Source organism: Python bivittatus, unplaced genomic scaffold, assembly GCF_059951505.1.
Source record: "Python bivittatus isolate LINGU-HERP-01145 unplaced genomic scaffold, Pbiv_v1 ctg000020_np1212, whole genome shotgun sequence".
Lineage (NCBI taxonomy): Eukaryota > Metazoa > Chordata > Lepidosauria > Squamata > Pythonidae > Python > Python bivittatus.
The window spans coordinates 122,704,589-122,713,278 of NW_028277030.1; positions in this window are offsets into that span (position 1 = coordinate 122,704,589).

Sequence of the window (8,690 nt, forward strand, 5' to 3'; positions counted from 1 at the left end):
AAAAATGCACCTGAGTGGATTCATATTTTGCGAGGAGAGAAATTTAGGGTTGAAAAAGCCTATGGTACCCTTAACGGGACAGCTTTCTGCAATACTATTCTCCAAGTTAGGATGTACTGAAGTTAGGATCACATGATACATCCATCCTTCGGACAAAATGGTTAAGACACAGTTTAATGTTTTAATTAATTAGAACCCAGATCCATATACAAGAAATATGAAGTTAAAAGTGATCAAATATAAGAATTATTCTTACAGTTTTTCCAACCCGAGTTCATGGGTAACAGAGCATGTGTTCTGGATCCTCATGAACATCTAAACCAAACCTTTTCTCAAAAATCAGATTTCCCAGTAACTCCCAAAAGAGGTCCTCCCAGAGGCTTCCCAAATTCCTTCCTCTAGGACGGACACCACCATTTATACTGTGTAGTTCAGTTTTCTGGCTTTCTGTGCTTTAACCTCTCACCTGGTTGTTTTAGCTATTAAACCACATTCATACCTGTTGACCCTTATTGAGACTATGCAGGTGTGAATGGCACCCAGTTTTCAGTACATTCCCTGTAGTGGGATAATGTCTAGTATAGGTTCTTTATTTTCTGGAGCTATAGGATTGTTTTTTTTATCCTATATTGCTTAATGTTCTTGATATCAGCATGGGTCCAGGAGTAGGTTAGAACAAGTGACCATTTTACTCTTTTTTTGCTAACGAGCAGCTTTTCTACTTTGTCTTGCATTTCTGCAAAAGCCTAGCAAAGATGTGTCAGCCAGCATGACAGGCAAGGCTGTAAACTTGCCTATACTGCTGATCTATCGAGCATATTTAGTTGAGTCATATAACCGGATACGAAGAAAGAAACAGATAAGTTTCCTATACACATGTAAGTATTAGCATGACTGGTCATTATGCTCTCTTGTGAAGATGAGAATGCTAGTGTCTTAGGCCTTCTACATAAACAAGTTTGTATTGGTACCACTTTGTCTTATCATGTTCTCTTTCTTCTGGCCATTATTTTGCACATTATCGTCTTCCATCTTCCCCTATTTTCTTTTATGGGTAACCCTTGAGGATAGAAAGATTTCTAGTCAGTGGAATTCTTTCCTTGCTGCGTTCCCATAGTATTCTTATTTCTTTTGGGATTTCATTAGGTACATGTCTTGGCTATAAATGCTTCCTATAAACAAATTAGACTGTTTCAATTAGGCTGGAAGAAAAAGAACGGAAAAAAAATGCCTGCTTGTGTTATTGTTACTTCTATTTTTAAATACTGAGGTGGCGCCTTCTGTAATACGGATGCTTCATATTCACATTTTCCATACCTCTGATAATACCGTAAAGTCTTATCATGAACATAGGCCTGCTTCTTTTCTTAAAATAAACCTGACTACAAACTCCCAACAGCTTCAGCTTCTCCACCTACAGTTTCTTACTGTATCATACCACACTTCCTTAAAAATTTCCTTAGTATACTGAGGGCACATTATGTCTCCTGAGCTGAAGCATCTCTCTAAGGCAGTGTTTTTCAACCTTGGCAGCTTGAAGATGTGTGGACTTCAACTCCCACAATTCCCCAGCCAGCAAGGTTGGCTGGGGAATTCTGGGAGTTGAAGTCCACACATCTTCAAGTTGCCAAGGTTGAGAAATACTGCTCTAAGGTCTTAGGTGGAGGTGATCCCCATCTCCATTCCTCGTGGTCCATATAAGAAACCAGGAGAAAGTTTCACTAGATCATCTCTCTGAGTATCCAGTTTTTTGCTACTGCAATTTCAGTAATTCTAGATTGGAAGGCAATGGCCAAACAACAGCAAAAATATGGCAATCTACCAGTTTTTTCATTTAATGCAGGGATTCTTATATAAGCTTTCAAAATGACTGATGGTGTCATTATGTACATAGGTGTAAACTCAGTACATAGCAAGGTTAAAAAAGTTAGTTTGGAGGGATGTTTGCTTTGCCAGAGAAATTGCCAATCCATAAACCAGACCCCTCACTCTTGACCGAAATGAAAGGGGAGCATTAGTTGTGTGTGTGTGTGCGCGCGCGCATGTGTTGGCCAGGCAGTGCAGATCCTGAGAGAATAGAGGGTTTTTTAGGATAAAATGGGAGCGATTTGCTTCCCAGAAGCTTCCTGCTCTCATTTTCTGTCCTAAAACACACATACACAGACATGGAAAACACCAACAATTTGTAGAAAAAGAAACATTTCTACCAGCCCTTCAGCTGACTGGGAGGAACCTTTGCAAGTTATAGTCCCTTCCTAGGCTACCCTCCACTTCACAGAAATGTAGCACTACTTCACAGTAAATAAATGAAAAGTGGTTGTGATCTAGATTCTTCTGAACAAGTTAAAAGAATACAGGGTTATTTTTTAAGCTCTCATCCTAGGTATTACTTTGTTTTAATGGAGGCTTATAACTAGAAGGGTGAGTAGTTTGTCATCAGTTTCCGTGAAATCTGGCATTGCCAAGTGAGGAAAACGCTAGTAATTCCAATGCCATTCCCTTCTTTGCTTTACTTAGGAATGCCAGCAGAGCTAATGCTATTACTCAGCTTTGCAATTTGTAATTACAAAGATAATTTAGTTCAATGTTCCATGTGAATGCAGAAGCCTGACTATTTAAAGAAGGGAGGAAATGTAGACAAATATCTCCTAGTTTTCTTTTTATGCATTATGATCTTATTAAGAAAAAATGAGGGGAGAGGGAAATAACGTCCTTTAACAGGAGAAAAAAGGTTGAACACTATGATGCTGATACAACAATATTTATTTTATTTATTTATTTATTTGGCTTGTATGTCACCCATCTCCCCCACGGGTGACTCTGGGCGACTCACAATGAAGAAGAAGAAGAAGAAGAAGAAGAAGAAGAAGAAGAAGAAGAAGAAGAAGAAGAAGAAGAAGAAGAAGAAGAAGAAGAAGAAGAAGAAGAAGAAGAAGATCCCATTCTAAATGCAAATTATGCTGGAGATTTTGCCAATCCATAAACCAGACCCTTCACTCTTGACCGAAATGAAAGGGGAGCATTAGTTGTGTGTGAGCATCTAGTTGTGTGTGCGTGTGTGTGTGTGTGTGTGTGTGCATGTGTTGGCCAGGCAGTGCAGATCCTGAGAGAATAGAGGGTTTTTTAGGATAAAATGGGAGCTTTTCAAGATATTGAAAAATATCATAGTTCAACACTTTTAGGTGTGAGCCTAAAATTAATTATCAGTGTGGATAAGTACATTAGCCTGAATGCCAGCTAGTAACCAGACCCCTTCCTGCCAAAACTGTGAGTCTCTGAATATTACAATAGATGAAGGTTTTCAGTTTGATCAACTACCCCTAAATGAAGATTAACACTGCCAGCTTCCCTGTCCTTAATGCAAAGAAATGCGCTCAGGCCTAATGAAATCAAGCAAAGTACTTACTTTTGGCTCACTTTAAACGTATTGATTTCAACAGGATGCAAACTTGAGTAACTTTATTAGTTTAGTTCATGATCTCTCTGTCTCTACAGCAATAGCCTAGGCCAGTGTTTCTCAACCTTGGCAACTTTATGATGTGTGGACCAACTCCCAGCTTGCTGGCTGGGGAGTTCTGGGAGTTGAAGTCCACATCATAAAGTTGCCAAGGTTGAGAAACACTGGCCTAGGCCTTTAAGAAGAAATAAGACTATATATATAGAGATAGATCTAGTTCCCTCCACTAAAATTAACAGAGGAGATTTAGGAATGAGGAGGAATGCAGCATGCCTGTAGGCATTTTATTCCATTAGGAAATGACTGGGTTGGAAATGCTGCATTTGACCAAAGTTTCTTTGTACCACACAGAATCTTTTCTCTCACATTCAGAGTGTACATAGATGTCTTGTACCAATGTCACATCCAATATCTGTGGAGTGATCTTGGGGTAAATCTTAACAAGAGCATGTTGAGCTTTTGCTCTTATTCCTGACCTTTCATGGGAATTTACACACTTTATATCAAAGTAAGATTTAAGTGCAAACATAGAGAGATGGCTTGGATCCATCTTCACAACAGGTGTTATCAGGAGCAGAGTCAATCAGATCAATCAACAGGCAATGCCATCTTGGTTATCTCTTTCTTTGTAGAGCTAGACAAAAGGATGCTCACAACTGGCCAAGTTCTTTGTTCCTGGGTTCTTCTTAAGTCACCACATTTGTTGGTTTGGATATAGATGGAAAATACATTTTAGAAGCTATCTTTGCTCCATTCCAAGCTTATAAAACTTCTACATGTCATTTCTTAATAGACTGGCCACTTAGGAAACAACTTCACAAAGATAAAACTATGTGGTGCTGGTTGATTTGAAGCACAGAATGGTGTTTGTGTTTTTCCACTGTGACATGGCAGATTCCATTCCCTTTCAACAGCTAATATGATAGGATTTGTCTTAGTGTGTTCTCTCAAAAAGCTGACTCCAAGTTCTACACTCGAGCACTCCCTTCACTAGGACAACTCAAGTTTACAGAATAGTATGCATGCTTTTGGGTTCTCATATCTCTTCATCAAAACAAGAATGAGGAGAACATAGAGGAAAGGTGTATATATATAGCATTTTATGTATAGGATTTCTGTGGAGGGGTCTGATTTGGGGATCTTTTTTTGTAAAGCATTTGACAAAGTACCTAATGTATATACTAGCCCCAAAGTTTGGAGGTACTGTACTGACAGATGCTAACTATCCTTTGCTTTTTAAGTTGCCGCTTGTTAATGATCAGAAATGAATACCTGCTATAGTATGTCTTCAATACCCAGAGAAGACAAGTTTGTTCTAGAATTAACAAACCTTAAACACTGTGGGACTCTTCTTCCCACTCCCATCATGCCTCAAATATAGGGAAAAAATAACAATTTCAAGCACTTTAAATTTGGAGATCAGAGATTAAGGTGGACCTCGAAAAAAGAAAGGTTGTCAACAGTTAGAATATCTACTTGCTTCTAATGTGCCTGTGTAAAAAAAAAAAAAAAAGCAACCATTACTAAAAGAAAGAAAAAACATCCTGTCCCATGGCTTTCTCATTGCTCAAAGAAAGAGGAAGCATGTCACTACCTTCATAACATGTTTCTAAAGGAGAATAAAATCAGAAGAACATTATGACAGATGAAGGATAGAAAATAGCTGGCTTTCCCAAACTGTTCCCCTTCACATGGGTTGGACCACTACTCCCAGTTGCCACAGTCATCATGGCTGATGGAACTCATGGTCTAACACATCTGGAATACTCTAGGCTGGAAAAGGCTGCTTTATTCTAGATTGCTCCATCTTGGAGTACTGATAATAGATCACAAGACTGAAGGCCATCTAGGTTATTTAAAAAATAAAAATACTGCCTAGCACAAGGATAACTAGGTTAAAAACAATTCAGGCCCATTTGTAGGAGTTTTCTAAAAGGTTTTATCAGTTTTGCTTTTGTATAGAAGAACACTGAAATAAGTGAATGTGCACTGTAGATGTAACAGGTCAGGACAGCTGAACCCCATTATATTTCTGATCATGGAACTCCAATTTCACTTCATATCATGAAATGCAAATGTGAATAGGTCTTTAGAGGGAAAATTCTCCTGCCTTGTATGAGCGCACTGACTATAAAATACCAGTCCTCTGTTAAATCATATGCCATTAATTAAAGCCTAGTAAGTATAATTATACTTAGAGCCTTTATTAGATCTGTGCACATGTTTAGCTTTATTTTTAAGCTAAACTTAGGTCTGATTTGCTGGCCTGTACTGGTCTATTTAACACTGCTACATAATGAAGTGCCTTGGTAATCCTAAGCCGTCCTGTCAGTGCCCTCCCTCAGTCCTTGTCCATTGATCCTTTATAAAATTTCACTCATTCACAGATCACAGGATTCCCCAATGTATTTGCCTTGTATTTAATTGTGAATTCCTGAATTAGATTCATAGAACTGAAACAAACTATTTAGGCCATCAAATGTAACACTACTCAGTGCAGGAAACCAAATTAAAATATCCATAACAGACGGTTGTCTAAACTCTGCTTGAACATATCCAAAAAACAGGAGCCCACCATCTCTTTAAATGGTTTCTTGTTACACTATTCACACTACCAGGAAGTTTTCCTTGACATTCAGCCTGAATCTATCATTCTCTGCCCTTCTGTTTGGGATGATGGAGGACAGGTCTTGACACATCTTCATGTGACATTTCTATCATTTCTCCCTTTAATCTAATCTTCTCTAAATACAGCAAGCATCTTCAATCTGTCTTCATAGGGGTTTTGTTTCTGGACATCTGATCATCCTCACTGCCCTTTTCTGAACCTATCTTATTTTCCAAGTCTCCCTTAAAGTGTGTCTTACAGAACTGAACACAATATTTGAGGTACATTTTCACCAGCATAGAATAAAGTTGCACTATTACTTCCCATAATTTGGAAACTACCTTCAGTAGATGCAGCCTCAAATTGCATTTGCCTGTTTTGCAGCTGCCAAAAACTACTCATAATCAACAACTATTCCAAGATTTGTTCATAAATACTATTACCAAAGCAGGTATCCCCAACCTATTATCTGTGGTTTTGATTTTTTAAAATCTATATAGATAAAAGAAGATCACATTTGTTAAGTTCACATACCAGGATCATTTTGAATTTTATTTCTGCATTCTAGGGAATTAATTATCCAACAATCTTGTATTACCTGCAGATTTGATAAGCATTCCCATCTCTTCATCCAAATCATTAATAAAAATATAGTGAGTCCAGGACTGAAACTTGAGAATGCCCATTCAATATTTCTCTCCAGTCTGATGAATAATCACTGATGAGCAATTTTTGAATACAATTTTAGACTCATCTATGTTTCAGTTCAACTGTCAGGCCACCCAGCCTATATTTAACTTGCAGATCAGAATATCATGAGGTACTTTGTCAAATGCTTTACAGATAGTCCTTGTTTAGTGACCAGCAATTCAGTAGTTAAGCGAAGTGGTCGCTAAGTGAAACCATGATGATGCTTATGATCTTACTTCAGTTTTCCTTTGCTTTGTAGACCTGTGAAGGTTGTAAATGCAAGGATTGGTCATAAAGTTACTTTTTCATCACCATCATAATTGTGAATGATCACTAAATGAGACAGTTGCTAAACAAGGACTACCTGTACTAAAATCAAGATATATTGCATTAGAGCATTTCCACCATCTATTAAGGAAATTAGCCAGTAAAAAAAAAGATAAAATTCATCTCGCAAGTCTCCTAATTACTGCATCAAAGGTGCTTACAGATTATTATTTTAGCAGATGGCAGTCCTTGGTTGACCACCAGGGAATTCCAGGGCTATAGACCAAACTGCAAAGTCAAAAAAAAAAAAAATTGGAAGAAGCTAATGGAAAATCACTGAATGGATGTGAAATTGAACTTGACTTGAATAGTGCTTTACCTTTACTGATCAATTATCTTATGATCTGCTCTAGAATCTTCCTAGGCAGGCTGACTGATTTGTAGTTCATGGACCATTCTGTTTCACTTCCTGAAAGTAGGGACAACATTTACTCTCTTCCAATCATTTTGTACTTGAGATCTTCAGCATTGCTCAAAGATAATGGACAGAAGAGAGCCAGTGTGGTTCATGGTTAATATGTTGGACTAGGACTAGAGAAACTGTGGTTCAATGCCATCATCAGTTATGGAAGTTCACTGGTGACTTTGGACCACTCACTCACTCTCTCTCAGGCTAACCTATATCATACACCCCCTTGAGCTCCTGGAGATAGGATATGAATCTAACAAACGAGCAAGCAAGCGTCCATCAGCTAGTTCTTTAAAACCTGTAGTATCTTAGGATGCAACATCTGGTCTGGAGATTTAATTTATTCAAAGTAAATAGTATTCCCTGACCATTTCGCTATCAATTTCAAGCTTCATTCTGCTCTTCACAAATGGCTGATGAAAAACATTGCTTTTTGCTAATGAAAGCTGAGCCAAAATAGGGCTCTTTTTCTTTTGTTACCTGATTGCATAGCTGATCTCCTGATTCAGTTCTCTTTCTTTGAACATCTTTAACACCTTTTCTTTGTTCTCGGCATCCTTCACCAACCTCAGCTTGCCTGTAAATAGCAGAGGAAGGTCAAGCAAGTATTTATGGAATTCTTTAGGATAACCATAGATATTATCTCTAGTTTCTTTATTGTTTTATCAGTTGTCTTTCTGATTTTCCAAATGATTGTACAGATGCACACCCAGTTCTTAATAACAAAAAGCCTTTTGACAATTCAAGAATGAAAAACAAAGTTAAGTACTTATTTCAATGGGATGAACATATAGTTAGCTCTAATCAATTGATATAAGGCTGACTCATTTCTTATGCAGACTAAAGATGTAAATGATTAATTAGACTTTAGTCTGGTCCTCTACTAACATTGATGGAGAAGTTTTCAACTATTTATTATATCTGTTCCTTTAGGCCTTTTAAAAGGGGATTAATATAGCAAACCACAAAATATATTGAATGTATACTTCATGAAACATTTGTGTCAATACTAAATAAACATCCAAAGCAGCCTTCCTCAATCTGATGTCTAGATGTCTTGCGACAGAATCCTTTGCCAGCCCGTTGTAGTCCTGTAGACCTAAAGGCACCAACTGGAAAAGGCACATCTAAAACCATGGATGGACAAGTGTGATGTTTCAGCCCACGCACACAATCCTCAAGAAGCACTTCAGCATAAA